Source organism: Phyllostomus hastatus, unplaced genomic scaffold (assembly GCF_019186645.2).
Source record: "Phyllostomus hastatus isolate PE091 unplaced genomic scaffold, TTU_PhHast_1.1 phas_contig_147, whole genome shotgun sequence".
Lineage (NCBI taxonomy): Eukaryota > Metazoa > Chordata > Mammalia > Chiroptera > Phyllostomidae > Phyllostomus > Phyllostomus hastatus.
The window spans coordinates 6,509,060-6,526,799 of NW_025333603.1; the positions used below are offsets into that span (position 1 = coordinate 6,509,060).

General features: G+C 38.7%; 1 protein-coding gene across 2 annotated transcripts in view; it reads right to left on the reverse strand.

Annotated features, from left to right (window-relative positions):
- Positions 1 to 17,345, reverse strand: part of ZFYVE9 (zinc finger FYVE-type containing 9) — a 126,992-nt gene extending 109,647 nt beyond the window's left edge. For both annotated transcript variants that reach the window (XM_045856673.1, XM_045856665.1), the window contains exon 1: positions 17,216 to 17,345. The gene's annotated coding sequence lies outside the window, so the exon portion shown is untranslated. The remainder of the gene's footprint in view (positions 1 to 17,215) is intronic.
- Positions 17,346 to 17,740: the final 395 nt, after the last annotated feature.

A 17,740-nucleotide genomic window follows, 5' to 3' on the forward strand; every position in this document is an offset into this window, starting at 1 on the left:
GTCAGGGCACATGCCTGGGTTGCAGGCCACAGCCCCCAGCAACTGCACATTGATGTTTCTCTCTCTCTTTCTCCCTCCCTTCCCTCTCTAAAAATAAGTAAATAAAATCTTTTAAAAATGACTTTAAAAAAGATTTTAATAATAGTTTCCTTAAACAAGGACTGTATTAAAGAAAAGTCCCACCTCACTCCTAAGGCAACTCCAAATTTTTCATAAAAACCGCTGCATTTAATGTCAAAATATATAATATGACATTACAACTAATACTTCTGCTTTCATTTCAAGAATTTGCTGAAAATATTCCACCAATTTTAAATTTATTTGCCTTTTCCCAAAGGAGCTAGAGAAACAAAAATTTTTGTTGCATGAATCTCAGAGGACTTAAATGTCAAAAGATCAACTGCTATACTTGAAGAGATTTGTTCAGAGTAAGAAAATATGGAATGTAAACCTTAAAACTAGTTGGGTTTTGTTTTTAAGTCATCAGGGTAGAATTAATGGGTATGAACAAGCAGTAAAGTATTCAGATTAAAAACAAGGAAGGGGCCCTGGCTGGTGTGGCTCAGTGGATTGAGTGCTGGCCTGTGAACCAAAGGGTCACCAGTTGGATTCCCAGTCAGGACACATGCCTGGGTTGTGGGCCATGTACCCAGTGGGGGGCACACAAGAGACAATCATGCACTGATATCTCTCTCCCTCTCTTCCTCCCTCCCCCTCTCCCTAAAAATAAATAAAATCGTTTAAAATAAAAAATAAAAACAAAGAAAGGTACAGATTAAGCACTATATTATTAAAACATTTTTTAATCATTAACTAGTTGAATATTCAATGAAGTTTATCTAACCAGGGTGTTGAATTTACAAGCGTTTAAAAACAAACTAGGCAGACCAGCAAAAAGAAGAAGAATCTGAAAAATAAAGAGTGTAAGGAGCCTCTAGGACGACTTCAAGCGTATCAACATGTGCATCATGGGGGTACCATAATGAGAAGAAAGAGAGCAAACAATCGAAAACCTATGTGAAAAAATAATGACAGAAAATTTTCCTAACTTGGTGAAGGAAACAGACATACAAGTCCAGCAAGTGCAGACAATCCCAAACAAGATAAATCCAAAAAGGCCCACACAAACACACATCAGAATTGAAAAGCAAAAGGTTGAAAACAAAGAATCTTAAAAGCAGCAAGAGAAAAGGGAACTCTCCTAAGTCTGTCAGCTGATTTCTCAACAGAAACTTTGCAGGCCAGAGGGGATTGTCAAGAAGTATTTAAAGTGATGAAAAGCAAGAACCTACAAAGCTCTCATTTAGAATCGAAGGACATATAAAGAGTTTCCCAGACAAGAAAAAGCTAAAGGAGTTCATCATCATCATCAGACCAGTATTACATGAAATGTTAAAGGACCTTCTTTAAGAATAAGGAAAAAAAAAGATAAAAATATGAACAATAGCCCTGGCTGGCGTAGCTCAGTGGATTAAGCTCAGGCTGTGAACCAAAGTGTCGTATGTTCGATTCCCAGTCAGGGCACATGCCTGGGTTGCAGGCCATGACCCCCAGCAACCACACATTGATGTTTCTCTCTCTCTCTCTTTCTCCCTCCCTTCCCTCTCTAAAAATAAATAAATAAAATCTTTAAAAAAATATGAACAATAAAATGGCAACAAATACATAGCTATCGACAATTGAATCTTTAAAAAACAAAATAAACAAAGAAGCAGAAGAAAAACAGACTCATAGAGGACATTTTGACAGTTGCCATATGGGAGGGGGTTAAGTGGATGGGTGAAAAAGGTGAAGGGATTAAGAAGTACAAATTGGTTGTTTCAGAATAGTCATGAAAGTATATAAATAAAGTACAGCACAGGGAATATAATCAATAATATTGTAGTAACTACACATGGTGTAATATGGTCATGAGATTTATCAGGATGATCACCTAGTAAGTTATATAATGTCTAAGCACTGGGGTATATACCTGAAAGTGATCTAGTAGTGTATGTGAGGGGTGTCAAACTCATTTTCATTAGGGGCCACATCAACCTCACAGTTGCCTTCAAAGGGCCGAATGTAATTTTAGGACTGTATAAGTGTAACTACTCCTTAACCAAGGGCAAGGAGCTTGTTGTTTCCTCCAGGTAGAAACAAGGTGGAGGGCCAGATTTGGCCCTCAGGCCTTGCATTTGCCACCTTTGGTGTATGTCAACTATAATTGAAAAATAATTAATGATTTATAAAATTTTTTAAAAGCTGGGTAATCTTATAAGTAAAGTTCAGGCTGCTTGAAAGCAGCCAAAAACAAAATGAGATGAGTTTAGATTACTCCAAATGGTTTTCAAAGTGTGGTCCACAGACTCCTATAGATCCATGAGACTCTTTCAGAAAGTATATGATGTCAAAACTATTTTCATATGTATATCAAATCACTGTTGTACACCTAAAAGTAACACAATGTTGTATGTCAAGTATACTCATTTTTTTAAAAACAGTGTTTTTCGTAAAACATAACAACTTAGTATGCCTTTTTCACTGTGTTGACATTTGCATGGATGGACACATTTGCACTTCACAAAAGCAATGGTGAGCAGAATTGCTTGCACCTTAGCACAAATCAAAGCAGCCATATCAAATTATACTAGTCATATTCTTCACTGCCATGAACTCTCAGTTAAAAAAAAAGATGCCAGTTTCATTTGGTAGATGAAGCAAAAAATGTATTAATTTTGTTAAATTTCAACTCTTGAGTAAATGTATTTTTACTACTCTGTGACAAAGTGAGAAGTACAAACAAGGCACTTATGCTGCATACCAAAGTGTGATGGTTGTCAAAAAAGCACTTGCACAGCATTTGATAATATGAACTCAACTAGCCACTTTTTCCACTGAACGTGATCTTCACTTCAAAGAAAACAGGGAGCTCAAAAGAGAGAACAGTAGCAGAAAGGGAATCAAAGAGGACATAAGTAAAATATAAGAAAAAACTTCCAACCCTCCAATAACTGATAGCACAGCCTAGAAGACAACTCAGTTTAATATTATTAATATGACTGTCTTTTCAATGATTCTTCTTGCAATCTCAATTACCCTACTATGTTCTAGGAACTATGCTGACTACTAACTATTGAACTGAACCTGAAATCTTAAGCTTTTCTACTGTAAGAATCCACAGGGTTCTAGACCAATGTATTATAGTACTACGAACAGCAGAACCCCAGCAACAGTACATAGAAAAGTTAAACGATTTGACTGAAGTTAGTCATCAGAAGATCACTGTCCATCCACGTACCCCATGAACTTACCTTATGTCTCCCCTTTATTTATTCTCAATAGTGATTCTGTAGGCCCACTGATCTAATTCAATCTTTTTTTTCCAGGTTTCAGCTGATTTATTCTTTTTCCTTCCACACATGCACATGTACCTCTATACACAGGCACACACACACAACACCCTCCTGCTGAGCAGATTGTGCTGGGCTCCCATCCCACAGCCTTTCCAGTGGGACTTTCATTTGTCTAATGCAAAGTCAAAGGAGATCAATGGGGCCCCTCTATCAAATTGCTTATTCTTTTTTACCCCAGTGATGTCTCTTATTTCTTTTCCTGTCTAATCACATTGCTAGTTCCTCTAAAAATGGTGACAATGAGCATTTATATAGGAATTTAATGGGAGTTATTTTAGTGTTTCACCATTAAGTTTGATATGGGCTTTTTGTTATATGTATATAAGTAAAACCAAGAAGAGGCCAATAGCTCCTTAATGTTGTCATTGTTCAATACTGGCCTATTCCTAATTTATTTTTTTATTTCTTTTTTTATTGTGGTAAAACATATATAACAAAAAATTTTACTATTTTAAACATTTTTACGTGTATAGTTCAGTGGCATTAAATACATTCACACTGTACCCCTGGCCAGGTAGCTCATTTGGTTAGAACATTGTTCCAATATGACAAGGTTGCAGGTTTGATCCCCAGTTGCAGCCCATACAAGAATCAACCAATGAATGCACAAATAAGTGGAACAACCAATCAGTGTCTGTCTGTCTGTCTGTTTCTCTTTCTCTCTCCACTCTTCTTTCTCAATCAATAAACTTAAAAAAAATACATTCATATTGTACAACTGTAATCTCCATCCATCTCCAGAACTTTTTCATCTTCCCAAACTGAGATCTATATCCATTAAGCACTAATTCCCCATTACTACCCCCAACCCCTGATAACCACTGTTCTACTTTCTGTCTCTATGAACTTGCCAATCATACTATTTCAGGAATGTGAAGTCCTGAAAGGCTGAGTGACTTTACCGAGGTCATATAGCTAGCTGATTTCTGATTGATGAAAGTCAAAATATGCACTTAGAAAGAAAAGTGGTGGTCATGAGTAGCCAAATAGATTCACTTCATTTTCTTTCTTGCCTAAGAGCCTACCCTTGGTCTGCTGAATTTCTGCAAGGTCTTTATTCAACAAAATCTCTCACTATCTTTTAATGGAAAAATATAGAAATTTAGGTCATATATCATTGTAGTTAATGAATTCTTAACAGGCTAAATAGTGTTGACTATAAATACTCATCAATCTGAATGGCACAGAGCTTGATTCTTAACCTTCTATTTGGTTCAACATTTTTATTAATGATTTGGATGTGAGCCTTTATGGCAAAATGATGAAATCTCCAGTATGATCGGCAGCAAAGTGTGACAGCTGGGTCTGCTATATCAAAGAATCAATATTCAACAAGTCTGAATCAAATTAGAATAATGAACTAAATCTAACACGATGCTTTAAGCAATATATGTTTCTACATTTGTGTTCAGAAAGACCCAAACTATTGAATGATATGTTACAGGGAAGAAGCCATCAGGAAACAAGCTAACGTAATCTCAAGCTGCACTACTAGAAAAGTCCAAATTGCGGATGGGATGGCAGGGGAGTGGATTACACAACGCAACTTGTACTAATCAGTAACACAGTTCATCTAAATTGTCATTCACTGAGCACATACTATGTGTCAGCTCACACCTGAAATACTGTTCTTAGTTCCAGTTCCAAGCACAAGATTAATTTCACATCTTAACAAACAACATTTCCAACAGAAAATAGCCAAGAAAGTAAGATGTGTAGAAGTTTTTACTTATAGCAAATAAAAGCAACTTAGGAAAATTTAATCCACAGATAATTATAATAATACCTAACTTACTTGTCACTTATTATGTGTGGCAGTCATGTAGGCATGTCCCTTGTATCTCCCCTCAAGAAAGAGATGCAGCTATTCAACTGTTAGGTGAGAACGGAGACTTCTGGTCAAGATGGAGGCATAGGTAAACATGCTTTGCCTCCTTGTGCAACCACAGAAAGAATTACAACCAAACCCCACAACAAATAGCACCCAGAACCATCAGAAAATTGAACTGTATGGAGTCCAGCAACCAAGGTTTAAAGAAGCCATATTCATCCAGATGGGCAAGAGGGGTGGGGGGACACGAACTCAGGTGGAGAGGTGTAGAAATGCTATGTGGCACTGAGAGGCGGCAGTGGCAGCAGAACATGCAGTCCCACATTCACATGTGGTGGATAAGATCAGGGATACCTTGGGAGCAAGGGATATCTTGGCAGCAAGTGAACCCAGCCCCACTCCAGACTGCATAGCCCAGGGTTCCAGTGCCAAGAAGATAAATCCCCATAACTTCTGGCTGTAAAAAACAGTAGGGGTTGAGGCAGCAGAAGAAAATGCCAGATTTTCAGGAGATTCTGCTTAGAGGGTCTGCATGGACTTAGAATGTAAGCAGACCCAGCCCGTCTGGAATTCAGCACCAGGACAACAGCTGGATGGGCACCAATTGCATACAGGGAGTAAGTGAAATGACTACGAACAGGGAGAGTACAGGGCAAATGTACAGAAGCCAGGTGGCAGCACTGTCCCCTCTCTAAGTCCTCCCCACAACAGAGCAACAAAGTGGTGAAGGGGGTTGCCCTGCCCTGATGATTACTTAAAGCTCCATCCCACACAATGTACAGGTGTGTTTTCTACAATAGGTCACACTACTAAGGCAGGAAGTCAAACCAGCTCTACCTAACACACAGAAACAAGCACAGGGAGGCTGCCAAATTGAGGCATCATAATTAAAATGGCAAAAGTTAAAAGATACAGAGAGGATCTTAAAAGCAGCAAGAGAAAAGCAGAGAGTCACCTACAAAGGCGTTCCCATATTACTGTCAGCTGATTTCTCAAAAGAAACTTTGTAGGCAAGAAGGGACTGGCAACAAGTATTCAAAGTGATGAAAAGCACTGACCTACAACCTAGATTACTCCATCCAGCAAAGCTATCATTTAGAATGGAAGGGCAGATAAAGGGCTTCCCAGACAAGGTAAAGCTAAAGGAATTCATCATCACCAAGCCCTTATTACATAAAATGTTAAAGGGATTTATTTTTTAAAAAAGATCAAAACTATGAACATTAAAATGGCAACAAACTCACAACTGTCAACAACTAAATCTAAAAACACAAACTAAGCAAACAACCAGAATAGGAGCAGAATCATAGATATGGAGGTCATTTGGAAGGTTACCAGCTAGGAGGGGGAAGGGGAGAATGGGGGAAAAGGTGTGGGAAATAAGAAGCATAATTCGTAGGTACAAAATAGACAGGGGGAAGTTAAGAACAGTATAGGAAATGTAGAAGCCAAAGAACTTATATGCACAACCCATGAACATGAACTAAGGGGCTGGGGGATTGCTGGAGGGAATGGGGATATACCAGGTGGAGAGTGGCAAAGGGGAAAAATTGGGATGACTGTAATAGCATAATCAATAAAACATATTAAAAAATAAGGTGAGAGTAATTATTTTATGTAATTTTAGAGAGTAAAACAACAAAAGGATAGATATGAGAGAAAAGCAAATTATGGGCTAAATATAAAAGCTATTTTCTAATAATTAGCAGTAACCAACAATAGAATGAGGTCCTTCAGGAAGTAAGCAGGGCCTATCACTTAAGTGTGAGGCATTATAGAACAGATAAAAGTTGACATCAGTAAAAGGTACCAAGTATTATGTGGGAGAAAAAGGTTCCACAGCCAATAAGTTTGGGTAATATATTGCTGAACAAGTTTCTCTACTTTTACTCCTCCATTTTTAAAATACTAATAGGTATTTGCAAATCTCTATCTAAGGGATATAGTAGTATACTAAAATTTATTCAATTAAAAAACATTCCTGGTGTAGAATGATTTCTTCCCGAAGTTAAGATTCACTGATGCAGGGACTCCAGAAGAAGCGAACAAGGACAATCTTCTAGCTGTTTCACAACTTTCCAGCCAGTAAAGACATCATCTGTCTATCAACATTAGCACCTCCAATACTTCAAAGATGGGAAGGCTACATAAAAGTTTTCTCACTAAAATACATCTCATGTTTTTTGAAGGTAAAACGTGCCCTCCTTTGCTTTATCAACAATAATTGGTCCCCATTTTAATTACTGGATTCTTACTTTATAAGCAATATTAAAGCTTCATTCCAAGTGTGGTCCTCGTGACCTGGCTACTTTGATATAACACAGCTCCACATACACTGTTTCTCAAACACATACGCACTTATCACGAAAAAGGGCAGAAGGGGTTCACAGGTAGAGAAAAAAGACACCTCAGTCATTAGCTATTCATGAGGCTAATTTCCAAAGTTTCCATGTTTTGATTCAGAAATACATTTCCTTTGTTTCAGGGAAAATTTTTATATAAATTATAATCCCTCAGTCTTGGATTCCCCATCTTCCTTAGCCACCACCCACATCCCACTGCTACCCTTCCCACCCCCATTCTGTTACTTCATTAATGACATTTCCTCACCATTGTCTCAAGTTGTCTACATATCATCTATCTTTTCATTCAGTTCTTCTTTAGAAACACTGAACAGAATATAAAATGTGGAAGGGGATTTAACATCTAGTCCATCACTCATTTTCAGATCAGAGAAAGGAGGCCCAGATATCAGTTATTATGTTTTTCTAATAATAGCAAAACAGGCATTTTGATCTGCTTCAAAAATACCAACATATGGTGTATTTTACTGCAATAATTTTTTAAACAGTATAATGAAAAAGCTAAAGTTCCCAAAACACACACACACACACACACCTCTTTTTCTTACACAAAATGCTACATGCTAGTGGTAGGCTTTCAAGGCAAATATCCACCAAAGTCAATCAACTAATTTTATGCTCTCCCAATATGAACATATCCTCAAGCACTATAGAAAATCCTAACATAAAACGAATAAAGAACATGTGGGGAAGTTCACATGATGAAAAAGAGTGTGGGTTTTATAGTCAGAGATATATGGTTTGGCTTAGGAAAATTGAAACTCTCTGAGCCCTCACAGTTCTTTTGGCTGTAAAACAGGCACAATCACATGGATATTACAGGGTCCTTTTAAGAATTAGAAATAGCACATGTGACACATCTAGCAGAAGGTGGCACACTGCTGACAATGCTTTTATACTATGTAAGTAATGCAAGGTAAAACGCAATCAAGGAAAACTTCATAAACCTGGAGTCTTGGAAGAACTGTATAACAAAGCATGCAGAAACAGGAGTGAGGAATGATCAGACTGAAACCAAATCATGAAGAGCTGTTTCAGCCTTCTTTTTTAAACACTGAGCAGAAATGTCTAAGAGTGGCCCCATAATGATCTCAAAAACAATTTACCTCAGCTACTAACTGAAAAAACAAAAACAAAAACAAGAAAAAACTCAGAACCTATGGGCAGTCATTATGTCACCAGAATCACAAAAAGGTCAGATGATGTATTTTGAAGTTTCAAGGTTTTTCTCAAACTCAAAGTGTTTTATTTTAATTACTTTTGGGGGGTTGTTTTTCAGGTTCAATGAAAAATGGAGACTAAAGTTTACATAAACCCTGACAGAATGTTTTCAAAAGATTTTGATACTGCCTACTTTTTATTTTAATAAAGAGAATTTTGAGATGGCTCTGCTGTGCTTTGAAATAATAAAAAATATACCATTTACTCTTTATTTTAATAAAAGGAATTTTGGCAGATAAACTACCAAATCTTAATCTGAGGTTAGAAAACAACCATGTTATAAATAGAAATGCATACCTTTTCATTAACCCCAGCAAAAAGACTCCCAAAACTATTTTTTGTATCTTTATATAGAAATTATGGCTTCCAAAGCAACTAAAAGATTGTATAACAAATCAGCGGAAGCCTTTCAGCTCACTCAGTTCAAAGTCACTATTAAAAGATCAAATAATGATCAAATCAAGTGGAAAAATACTTTGGGTGATCCACTGTATATAAAATGAAGGTCCCAAACTTGCATTTTGTTTATTCAGCATTCCCTGCAGTATTTATTATTCCGAAATAACTGTAGAAACATTAGCAAGTCACTCATTGCTTACCTTGAACTATGTCCTACAGAAACCTCTAACCTTGATTGGAAAACTTTAATACCTTGATTGGAAACACACTTATACTACATATAAGAATAAAGAGTAGCCCTGGCCAGTGTCGCTCAGTTGGCTGGAGTGTCGTCTGGTCTCAGCTTCAATTCCAGGTCAGGGCACATGCCTAAATTGCAGGTTTGGCCCCCTGTCAGGGTATGTTCGGGAAGCAACCAACTGGTATTTATCTCTCCCTCTGTATCTCCCTTTCTCTGTCTGTAATCAATGGATATTTCCTTGGGTAAGGATTAAAAATAAAACTAAAACAAAAAAAAAAGGAATGACTAATCTGTATGTATGTAGGATTATATATCATGGAGATGTAATGAGAATCCTTAAAACCTATCAGTCCTGAATCCTTAGAAACACTAATAGCTACATATGCACTGAACTCTAACTTTTGAGAAATGTCTTAGCAGTTAAAGGAAAGCTAAAACTAAGGCTTACAATTGCCTCTTGTTAGGCAATATTCTTAGAATACAATCTCTCAGAGCTGAAGCCCCCACACCACTGTTCCCATCACCATCCAACATGGTTAACCAGTTCCACCAAGTGCCAGTTATGAAGGATGCTCATGCATATTATTTGACAATAAAAAGAAATGAAGTACTGATACATGCTGCAACACGGACAAACCCTTAAAACATTATGCTAAGTAAAAGAAGCCAGTAATGAATTGTGATTCCATTTATATGAAAAGTCCAGAATAGATATGCAAATCCATAGAGGCAGAAAGTACATTAGTGGTTGCTAAGGATTGGGAAAACTGGGGGGGGGGGGAGGGGGGGGGAGTGGCTGCTAATGGGTATGGGTTTCTTTTTGGAGTGATGAAAATATCTAAAATTAGTGATGATGTCTGCACAATTCTGTGATTAACAGCCCTTGAACTATACACTGTAAATGTGTAAATTGTGTGGTTTGTGAATTATATCTCAATAAAGCTACTAAAAAATAAAATACAGACTTACCTAATACTCTAAACTTAACTGAAATACATGTAATTCTTCACTACACATTTTACAGCCTCTTTACAGTTAATATTGTTTCAAACTGCCAGAAGAAACCAAGGCCGAATATACTCAAACTTGCCCTAATTTATGAAAAATTCTAGACTAGTCCTATCATTTTCTTCCATCTTATTTTCTAATGTGCTTTCCTTCAAAGGTAATAAATTTCCATTTAAATGTAATTAATTTTTTTAAATCTAGGGCATAGATTAACTACTTCTGTGTTATAATTTTTCTTTATTTTTTTATCCTTACCTGAGGACATTTTTTCATTGCTTTTTTTAAACAAAATTTTTTTTAATATTTTATTATTTATTATTTAGAGAGAGGGGACGTGAGGGAGAAAGAGAGGAAAGAGAAACATAGAAATGAGAGAGAAATATCAATTGGTTGCCTCTAGCACATACCCCAACCAGAGACCAGGCCCTACCAGAATTGAACTAATGACTTTCCACTTTGAAGTAGGATGCCCAACCAACTGAGCCACACTGGCCAGAGCTTTATTGCTTTTTTAGAGAGAGAGGAAGGGAGAGGAAGAAAGAAAGATGGGGGGCAGGGTGGAGAGGGAGAGAGAGAGAAACATGGATGGGAGAGAGAAACATCAATTGGTTCCCTCCAATACACACCCTGACCAGAAAGTGAACCCACAACCTTTCGGTGCACAGGAAGATGTTCCAACCAAGTGAGCCACATTGGCCAGGATACTTTTTTAAAAATGCAACAGCCCTGCCTGTGCACTGAAACGTTGCAGGTTAGATCCATGGTTGGAGGGCATACGGGAGGCAACCAACTGATGTTTCTCTCTCTCTTACTTTCTCTCTCTCTAAAATCAGAAACACATCCTTGGGTGAGGATTTTTTTAAACACAAAAAAACTACCATAATAGATATTAAGAAACGTATCCTTAAGGATATATCACCTAAATAATAAAAAGAGAAATGATGACAAATCACTATAGAATTTCCTACTAAAAAATTATTATAGTCACAAGCCTAGGTCTATGTAAGTATGTTTTAAGCTTAAAGCAAATGTATGCTAATCATCAGAGAAACCCAAATTAAGACTACAATGAGGTACCACCTCACACCTGCCAGAATGTCTGCTACCATCAATAAATCAAAAAAACAGCAAGTAGTGGCGAGGATGTCCATAAACGGGAACCCTAGTACACTGCTGGTGGGAATGCAGACTGGTGCAGCCACTATGGAAAACAGTATAGAGTTTTCTCAAAAAAATTAAAAAATGGAACTGCCGTTCCACTTCTGGGTTTATATCCTAACAATCTGAAACATTGATCAGGAAGAATTTATACATCCCTATGTTCATACCAGCATCATTTACAATAGCCAAGATCTGGAAAGAGCCCAAGTGCCCATCAATAAATGAGTGGATAAAAAAGATGTGGTACATTTACACAATGGAATTCTACATGGCTGCAAAAAGGAAGGCAGTCAACCTTTGAGACAGCATGGATGGACCTGGAGATTATTATGCTGAGTAAAATAAGCCAAGTCAGAGAAGGACAAATACCACATGATCTCACTTATATGTGGAATCTGATGAACAAAATAAACAAACAAACCAGGCCCAAAGGCATGGATATATGAACAGACTGACAGATCTCTGATGGGAGGGAGTGGGGGGACCGGAAGAGATTAGCCAAAGAACATATATGCATAACCCACGGACACAGACAACACTGTGGTAAAGGTGGAGGGGAGCTTCCTGGAGGCGGGGGGGCAAAGAGGGGTAAAATGGGGGTCATCCATATCAACAATAAAAAAATCACTGCTGAGGTAGATCAAATGGTTTTCCACTGTTCTTTTAATTTGCATTTTTGTTTACTAGTGAGTTAAAAGAAAGACCTATATATATATTTGCTGACCAAAAACAAACACACAAACAAAAAACAACCCAGCCCTGGCCAGTATGGCTAAGTTGGTTGGAGCATCATCCCATAACCAAAAGGTTGTAGGTTCAATTTCCAGTTAGGGTTCATACCTAGGTTGTGGGTTCCATCCCTATTCTGGGCACGAACAATCCCTGGTCCAGGCGCCTACAGGAGGCAATCAATTCATGCTTCTCTCTCACATCAGTATCTCTCTCTCTCTCGCTCTGTCTCTTTCTCTTCCCCTTCCTCCCTCCCTTCCCCTCTAAAATCAACAAATATATCCTTGGGCAATGATTAAAAATATAATAATAAAAAATAAAGTTTTGTAATATAAAATCCTTAATGCCATAAGATCCCCATTAACACTTACTAAGGTCTCCTTTTCACTTGCCCAGTATGAATTCAATGTCTTTTCTTAATTTCAATGTGTCCATAGAGATTTCCTCATCTTTACCTTATTTTATTAAAGCTCTCAAAAAGTACTTCATAAGTACAAAACATTATATACTGTTCTAATTTTCCCAATAGTTCAGTTCTATAAAAGGGCTATTTACAATAATTCAAAAGAAAAAATGTTAAGTACTATTTAATTTGTACTATAGAAAATATTTTGTAAATAACAGTTTCAATTATTTTATTTTAAAAATGTATTGAATATTATAAAGTGTAAAGTCTTCTACTAACTACACAATTAAAATACTAACTACTGACACTTTGGTTCCTCCTTAATTTAGAAATCTCTAATACTTTAAAATTGTTCATATTGATTTTATTCCCTAGTGGTAAACTGTATAAATAATTAATGATCTTTCAAGTGCTTTCAAATAGAAGTAAACAAGAGGTATTATTTTCCACTTTCAGAGTAACAAGGACTTACTGGGACTGCTGGGACTGATTTATAGCTCTGATTTACACATTGTATCATTCATTCCTTACAATAATCCTATAATGTGGGTATTATCAGCTACGTTTTGTAGAAGAGAAAATTGAGGCTTAAAGGGGGCAAAAAACTTGTCCAGGGTTATATAGATTATCAGAAAAGACTGAAACCCATCTGACAGGTTGTAAAATATAGCTGTAATCCATAGCAGTTTGTAAGGAAAAGTCTGTTTGTTTTTTAAGATTTTATTTATTTATTTTTAGAGAGAGAACAAGGGAGGGAGAAAAAGAGGGAGAGAAACATAGATCAGTTGTCTCTTGTATGTGCCCCTATCCAGGGACTGAACCCACAACCCAGGCATGTGCCCTGACTGAGAATCGAATCAGGGACCTTCCACTTTGCAGGACAACACCCAACTAACTGAGCCACACTGGTCTAGTCGGAAAAGTCTGTTTTACAGATTCTTCAGTTCTTAAATAATGTAAGTTTAGTAACTGATATCATTTTTTGAAAACTAAATACATGAACTATTTCTATTCAGTAACTACAGCTTTCCTTGATTATACTAAAATGTGGCTCTATGGCAGGTGAGACACACACAAGCAAAAGTAAAGATCATGTAAAACTCGGAAAATGAATAATTTGTAATAAGTATACCCTATACACAGGGAATAGCTAATTTTTAGCTAAAAAAGAAATGGAAAATATGTGTAGTAAGTTAAGATCAAAATTGTTTCCTATCAAAAATTTTAAATAATTCCAAAAGGAGACTCATTCTCTAAAAAAATGAAAGCTACCAAGTTTTAAGTCACACAAATTTCAATGCCTGGCTTTTGTTTTTCCAAAAGGAGGAATGAAAATGAATAGTTATTGAGAACCTTCTATGTGACACTAAGCTAATTGCTTTTGCTTACTTTTATTTCATGGAACCTGTTCCCAGTGGGAGGTGCTATTACTCCAGCAATACTTAAGAAAACTCAAACTCTAAACATCACATTGCTCTAAGAGCTGTAGTAAGAATTACTGCCCATATCTGATTCCATACTCTGCATCACATCATGTAATTAACCATAAAACATAACACACACACACACACACACACACACACACACACACATATCATCCTTCTAGGAACATAAGAATCTAAGTTGAAATCCAAGCAATTACTGTATATATTTTTTAAAAAGCTTTGTGCCTTTGCAACTAATCTCTGTCGAGCACTTTATAGGTACCAAATAAAAGTTTACTGAATGAAATGAACAGTGGTAACTTAGCAACAGAGGAAGAAATGGGATCATCTTCACTCATTCTTTCTAAAGGCGTTAATATAAAACTATCACTTACCAGGCAACGTATACAATTACCTCCTTAAAGAAAAAAAAAACACTGAATTGGGAACTGGAATAGGAATGAAAGATCACACATAAAAATTACTGCACTGGCTGGTGTGGCTCAGTGGATTGAGGGCAAACCAGGGGGTCAAGGGTTCCATTCCCAGTCAGGGCACATGCCTGGGTTGTGGGCCAGGTCCCCAGTAGTGGACGCTTGAGAGGCAACCACACATTACTGTTTCTCTCCCTCTCTTCTTCCCTTTCCTTCTCTAAAAATACATAAATAAAATCTTTTTAAAAATTATTGATATTCTTAAAGGCAAGCTACTGAATTAAACATAAGAAGCCTTAAAGAGAGATCTAGCATGTTCCACTCAACGACAAAAAGTGTCTGACCCTGCCTTTTTACAGTTAACTAAGTATGTCCTGCTTCCACAATTAGCTAGTTGCTAGCAGAAACCTTGGTCATTATTGTTTCCCAGGACACCAAAGAAAGCACCTGGCACTTAAAATTAATAGCTAAAATTTTATAACTATCTTTAATAGGTTACAAAATTTTTCAGATATATCTATCTTGAGGGTTTTGCAAGTATAACTCTGCATTTTACAGATAATGACATTGAGGTCCAAGGAGATTAAGTACCAAGGTAAGTAGCCAGGTATCCTTTTACAACACAACTACCACTAAAGGCTCTCAAATGTTTGTTGATTGAATCAGCTGTCCTTCGAAATACCAGTTTTCTAAGATTAAAACACCATTATCTGTTCCTATGACAAATGATATATTGCCACTTAAGAATGATTGAAGGCTTTGCTAGAAAACATACTGTACCTTCAACTCAGCTTGCCAAGATTAGTTAACTTTAAACTTATTATCAGTGATTCTCAAAGTTTGGTAGGACTAAGAAGAGGGGAGCTAGATAAGAATGAAGATCCTTGGGCCACCATCATGCCTAGAAATTCTGACTCAGGGGGCCAGGATCTGAGTATTTTAATAAGCACCCTGAACTGATTTTAATGTTGGTAGTCTTTAGGGACACACTGAGAAAAATTGGATTGGACTTTTTAAAACCTAAATTAATCTACCAAAAAAATTTTAATCAAGCCATTTTTTATAATCATAAATATTTAAGAAAAATCTTACAAAAACAATACAAGGCTACTGCATCTAACAGGATAGGTCCTCAAAAGCATTTACTACACCAAATCTCCCTAGATCTCCGGAGCTTCTCATGATGCACAGGTGGTTAAGTCAGGGGTCTTTTAGGTAGGTAGTTACCCATGTTATTCTGTTTTAAATGATGTATTCAACTATGATTGCAATGTAATTTAGTAAAACATTTTATAGGTCTTAAAATGACTGAATGTTAAACAGTAAAATGGATAGTCAGTTAACTTTGAACCTAATATGTAGAATTAATAGTTTAAAAATCACCAACAGTATAAGCCCATTTTAAACTTTAAATGACCATAAAAATGTACCTTGAGATTATAGGTGACATCTCCCCCATTATTAAATATTTATGGAGATTCTGTACTTTCCAAGGCTTCTACAATAAGTATATTGTTTACAAAAGTTTAAAAGTACTTATCAATCCTACAACCTTAACTTACATAACAGGAAAACAAAAATAACTTGTAATCTCATTTATCATAAACCAAAAATACCTATAAGCCTGACTTAGGTATATAAGGTTAATCACTAATCACCAACTTTTCTATTACATTTATATCAGAACAAACCTCTTCATTTCTAAAATTTATACTATGTCCCATTCCCATCAGGTATCTGTTATTATGATAGTTAGCACGACTTTTAAAATCCTCTCGTCATCAATTCTATGGATCTAATTAGACAGAACATTTTTGTACCGAGAACTGAGGCATTAAAATACACTTATTGGGGAAGAAGAGGGAACAGACCTTTGTAAAATATATATATATATATATATATATATATATATATATATATATATATGAATAATTGTGAGCATTCATCTAGAAACATAGCAAAGCTGGGATGGAGTTTTCTCCAAAGGCAGACCACGCTTCGAGGCAAAATGTAATAGAAGAAGGCAGGACTGAGCTACCGGCAGGTGATGAAATTTCACCTCAAATAAGACGCAAAAGGCTCTTTTCAACCCCGCAGATCCGTGAACGGCACTCCGAGGGTACCAGGGGCTTTCGCGGCCCATCACTTTCAGCACTCCAATTCCCACCCTGCCCTATCGCCCTGCCCCCAGGGACTCCGGGACTCGGTGTGGGGCGCGGAAAAGCCAAGGCTGTTTGCAAACAGGCGTCCTCTGCATCCCTCCGGGATGAACGTGCAGGGCCGGGGATAAGAAGCTGCGCTCCGCCCGGGGCCAATCCGAAGGACGCCAGTGGCCCCGCCAGCCCCCTGGCTCCACACCCCGGGCGGCGCCGGAACCGAGGCCGGGGCAAGGGCTTCTCCGCGGCGCGGGGCCTAGTCGCCCCCCACGAGCCTCCAAGCCTCCCGGGAGACACGGGGAGAAGGGCTGAGGCCCCAGAGCCGCGGGGTGGGGGAGGCTGCCGCAGCGGCTGGACTCCCCGTCCGTCCGGCTAGAGGGCTACCGCCCGGGCCCTCCCCAGAGGCCGAAGGCCAGCAAGCACGGGGCCGCGCCGCGTCACACTCACCTCGAGCGGCAGCCGCCGTTGCCTCAGCATGGCCCGGGAGGGTCGTCCCTGAGCTGCCAGCCTCCTCCGGAGGGCACCGGCGAAGCCCTAGGCGCCGCCGCGAAGCCTCCCACTCCTGAAGGGGCTGTGGTTGCCGCTGCTGCTGAGGCCCAGCACCCTCCGAGCCGCATCGAGCTCCTGGGCCGCCGCAGCGAAGCGGATCCCGGAGGAGCTCCGCCGAGCCGGGCCGGGCCGGGCGCGCACGGCTGCGGTGGGACAACCGAGGTGCCGCGGGAGGGGATCCTCCGCGAAGCCTCCACCGTCGCCTTGGCCGCTCCTGCCGCCGGCGCCGCTGGGCCACAGCGCCCCCTGGACCTCACGCCGGGCTACGACGCGAGGACTGCGGCGGCCGCCCAGGCACGAGCCGCAGGGAACGCCGGCGAGCGCGGTGTGAGGAAGGCGGGGGCGGTGCGCCCCCTGCACGGCCCACTGCCTACAGTCCACCCCAGAAGACGGCTCCCTGGAGACGGAAACCCCTAGGCCCTC